Raw genomic sequence first — 5000 nt, 5'->3', positions numbered from 1 at the left:
ATACGTATCGCAAGCATCAACGCACTTGCAAGCTCGCATACGCGTACGCACACGCGCACATGCTCACGCATGCACATACAGGGATAGAGAATGGCATACATGTACTCGCACGGAAGCGCGCACTCTCTCTCTCTTTCTCACACACTCTCTCTATCTCTCTCTCTCTCTCTCACTTTCTCTCTATCTCTATCTCTCTCCCCTTCTCTCTCTAACACACACACACACACACACACACACACACACACACACACACACTCACACACACACACACACTCTCTCTCTCTCTCTCTCTCAAGGACAGATTGGAAGACTGGGCGATGCCTAAAATCTTTATCCTTGAGTAATAAAGTTTTTGAATCTTGAAAACAACAACAACAACAAAAAACAAAAAAAACTCTCACATTCTTTCTATCTCTATCTCTCTCCCCTTCTCTCTCTAACACACACACACACACACACACACACACACACACACACACACACACACACACACACACACACACACACACACACACACACACACACACACACACTGATTGACAGACGGACAAATGCCGATCATGCGATTGACGAGCGTTGAACTTGTACTCCATTGGTTGACTCGGCGTCAGTTCAATATGACTAGCCCGCTAGCAGTTGCTCAACTATCAAGTCAGCCCACAGATTTCGCGCTGCTGTTGGCGATGTCTGCACTACCCCCAGAGTCCAGTCTGGTGTCAAGACAAGGACGGAAAGTTCTCATTTCATCACCCCACATCCCACATCCCACGATGGAGGCTGGAGAAACGTCAAGTAACAGCACCCCGCCGTATTGATATCCAACGTTTACAATCACGGATATCAAACTGGCGGTCTGAAGTCACATACGTAAACCAACACACAACGGACAAAATAGCTGAGTGGTTTAACTCTCTCCATACGAATGGCGAAAGAGACGACGTTAGCAGCGTTTCACCCCAATTACCATCATCAAAATATTGCAAGAGGAAGGCTCTTATACTGAAGAGGTGAATGTTGACAAAGAATACCACAATTCTTACGACGGAAGCTAAAGGTTGGGTCATTCAGACACCCACTGGACATCCGAGGGGTCTGTGTAGAGGAGAAGAGAGAGAGAGAGAGAGAGAGAGAGAGAGAGTGTGTGTGTGTGTGTGTGTGTGTGTGTGTGTGTGTGTGTGTGTGTGTGTCCGTGTGTCTGTGTGTCCGTGGTAAACTTTAACATTGACATTTTCTCTGCAAATACTTTGTCAGTTGACACCAAATTAGGCATACAAATAGGAAAAATTCAGTTCTTTCCAGTCATCTTGTTTAAAACAATATTGCACCTCTGGGATGGGCACACACACAAAAATGAAGCCTAATTATATGCAAACTGCATTTACTGTTATATTTATATTTTTTGTATTCTCTAAACTTGGCACTTTGATATGATATTCTGACACAACAACAAGAGCAGTCATTATTATCATTTTTTGTTCAAACAGGAACTTCTTTTGCTAAGCATGGAAGTTTTATTTATTTTGCAAACGTTTTGGTGCAGATGGTAAAAAAGGGAAATTACTCTGTAATTAATGCTAGGGGACTTAATTTGCTTTAAACTGATCTTTCTCATCTTAAACATTACATTTTGAAATTATACTCAATACATAAAAAGCTTGTGTGTTTTACTCTCAGTGTACAGGGCTTTCACTATGTTCATTCGCCCAAGTGGTCTACAAATACAGAACACATTTTAACGATTAGATTTTTTTTTTTAAGTGTATCAAAAGTGAGTCTTGAAGGTCTTGCCTCTCTTGTTTTGTTGTTGTTGTTGTTGTTGTTGTTAAATGGAAAGTCTGTACCCAGTTCAAAAAGAAATTTAGATATGGGAGCTGTATATGTCGTTTTGATCGAATCGAGATCGATTCTTGCCCAGCTGAAGAGCGCTCATTGTCATAAGAATACCTCGATTGGATCAAATGACGTTGTTCACCTCCAAGGTATAACGTTTGGTTTCAAACTGATAACCGTATCACTATGACTGCAATGCCCATGAACGGGTTCTCTCAAAGGGTCACTATTTCTGCGCAATCCTTTTACTTACATTCTGTTCCTGAGAGAACACCAACAATGATAGCAACATGTGGTGAGCAGTTTGATATGACAGGTATATTTCCCATTTCAGTCCTTGCTTTGTGAAGAATAGTGCGGTTTTTTTGGTCAGGAATAATTGACGATACAACTGATAAATCATCATGCAAAGCATATTCGGTTTTGGTTTCGTGTATAAATTTCCCGTGGCTAAACTTCATCAAGAATAATTTCATTAACAGTGGTTATGACTGTGTTTGGTTTTCACAAACACTCCGTCGTAAAGATTTCTCTTTTTGGAATGTCATGCAAAGTCTAAAAGATATGTACATGTTGTGTGTGTGTGTGTGTGTGTGTGTGTTGCTTGTTTTGGTGACATTGTTGTGATTCAATGAGCATGTATTGTAAATGTATCCTCCACACCCTAAAAGGGTCAAAAGGATTACATTTCTTTGAATCTTCGAATCTTCTTTGGATCTTTGATTGAGTTCTGTTGGACATAGCACAGTCATCGAGACTGGGTAATGCCGTCGATGTCGAGATGAACAGCAACCTCGGCCGCGGATAATCCGGTTTGTGATGATTTGTCTCCCTGTCTGGGTGAATTCTGGTTTGTAAGGATTTGTCTCCCATCTCTCATGAATTCTGGTTTGTGATGATTTGTCTCCCATTTCTTAAGAATTCTGGTTTGTAAGAATGTGTCTCCTTTGTCTTGGTGAATTCTAGTTTGTGCGATTTTATTTCCCTTCTCTGGGTGAATTCTGATTTTTGATGATTTGTCTCCCTTCTCTGGGTGAATTCTGATTTGTGACGATTTCTCTCCCTTCTCTGGGTGAATTCTGATTTTTGATGATTTGTCTCCCTTCTCTGAGTGATTTCTGGTTTGCGAGGACTTGTCTCCCTTCATTGGGTGAATTTCTGGTTTGTGATGAGTTGTCTCCCTTCTCTGTGCTAATTATGGTTTGTGAGAACTTCCTCTCCCTTTTTTTGTATGGATTCTAGTTTGTGAGGACTTGTCTCCCATCTCTGGGTGAATTCAGAATGTGAAGAATTGTCTCCCTTCAGTGGGTAAATTCGTGTTTTGTGAGCACTGTGTTTCTCTTCTCTTGCTGAATTCTGTTTTGTGAGGACTAGTGTCCGTTCTATGGGTGGGTTTTGTGTGGACGTGAGTCCTTTTTCTGGTGTGATATCCTTCAGCCTTGGAGCAGTTTTCCTTGCTTTGTAGCCAGGCTGCAGTGGGAGCGTTTGAATTCCCCGTACAATACTGGGTGAGTATTGTGTTATGTTATGTTATGTTATGTTATGTTATGTTATGTTATGTTATGTTATGTTATGTTATGTTATGCAATCCTGTGTCCGTGGATGTGTGACTGTGAAAAAGAGAGTGAGTGTAAGAGTCTGGGCATCTTTTTTTTTTTCATTTTTCGTGTGTGTGTGTGTGTGTGTGTGTGTGTGTGTGTGTGTGTGTGTGTGTGTGTGTGTGTGTGTGTGTGTGTGTGTGTGTGTGTGTGTGTAGCTCTGTCTCTATCTGTCTCTGTGTCTCATCGGTCTGTCTGTCTGTCTGTTCCTTCTTTCCATTTCTCTGTCCCAGGAGGGAGGTGGCAGAATGGTTAAGACGCTCAGCTGCCAATATAGAGAGTCCGTGAGGGTGTGGGTTCGAATCCCGCTCTCGCCCTTTCTCCCAAGTTTGACTGGAAAATCAAACTGAGCGTCTAGTCATTCGGACGAGAGGACAAACCGAGGTCCCGCGTGCATAGTGGAGTGATGGCCTAGAGGTAACGCGTCCGCCTAGGAAGCGAGAGAATCTGAGCGCGCTGGTTCGAATCACGGTTCAGCTGCCGATATTTTCTCCCCCTCCATTAGACCTTGAGTGGTGGTCTGGACGCTAGTCATTCGGATGAGACGATAAACCGAGGTCCTGTGTGCAGCATGCACTTAGCACACGTAAAAGAACCCACGGCAACAAAAGGGTTGTTCCTGGCAAAATTCTGTAGAAAAATCCACATCGATAGGAAAAAACAAATAAAACTGCATGCAGGAAAGAAATACAAAAAAAAATGGGTGGCGCTGTAGTGTAGCAAAGCGCTCTCCCTGGGGGAAGAGCAGCCCGAATTTCACACAGAGAAATCTGTTGTGATAAAAAGAAATACAAAATACAAATACAAATCGCGCACTGAAGAAGAACCGATGGCAAAATTCTGCCGAAGAAATCCACTGATAGGTACACACAAATGCCACACACCCCCACGGACTCTGTAAGGGCAGATGAGCGTCTTAACCATTGATTGATTGATTGATGTGGATACTTATATAGCGCCTATCCTCGGTCAGAGACCACGCTCTAAGCGCTTTACATACACGGGGACATTTGCACCACAGGCTGCCTACCTGGGTAGAGCCGACTGACGGCTGCCACTGGGCGCTCATCATTCGTTTCCTGTGTCATTCAATCAGATTTCAGACGCACACATATACACACTCAAACAGACATGTAACATTTGACGTGTATGACCGTTTTTTTAATTTATTTATTTACCCCGCCATGTAGGCAGCCATACTCCGTTTTCGGGGGTGTGCATGCTGACGTGTATGACCGTTTTTTTTTTTAATTTACCCCGCCATGTAGGCAGCCATACTCCGTTTTCGGGGGTGTGCATGCTGGGTATATTCTTGTTTCCATAACGCACCGAACGCTGAGCTGACATGGATTAAAGGATCTTTAACGTGCGTATTTGATCTTCTGCGTACGCATACACACGAAGGGGGTTCAGGCACTAGCAGGTCTGCACATATGTTGACCTGGGAGATCGGAAAAATCTCCACCCTTTACCCACCAGGTGCACCGAGATTCGAACCCAGGACCCTCAGATTGAAAGTCCAGCGCTGTAACCATTCGGCTATTGCAACCATTCTGCCACCGTCCTCAACAG

This window comes from Babylonia areolata, chromosome 14 (genome assembly GCF_041734735.1).
Source record: "Babylonia areolata isolate BAREFJ2019XMU chromosome 14, ASM4173473v1, whole genome shotgun sequence".
In the NCBI taxonomy this organism is placed as follows: Eukaryota; Metazoa; Mollusca; class Gastropoda; order Neogastropoda; family Buccinidae; genus Babylonia; species Babylonia areolata.
This window is presented reverse-complemented; position numbering follows the sequence as displayed.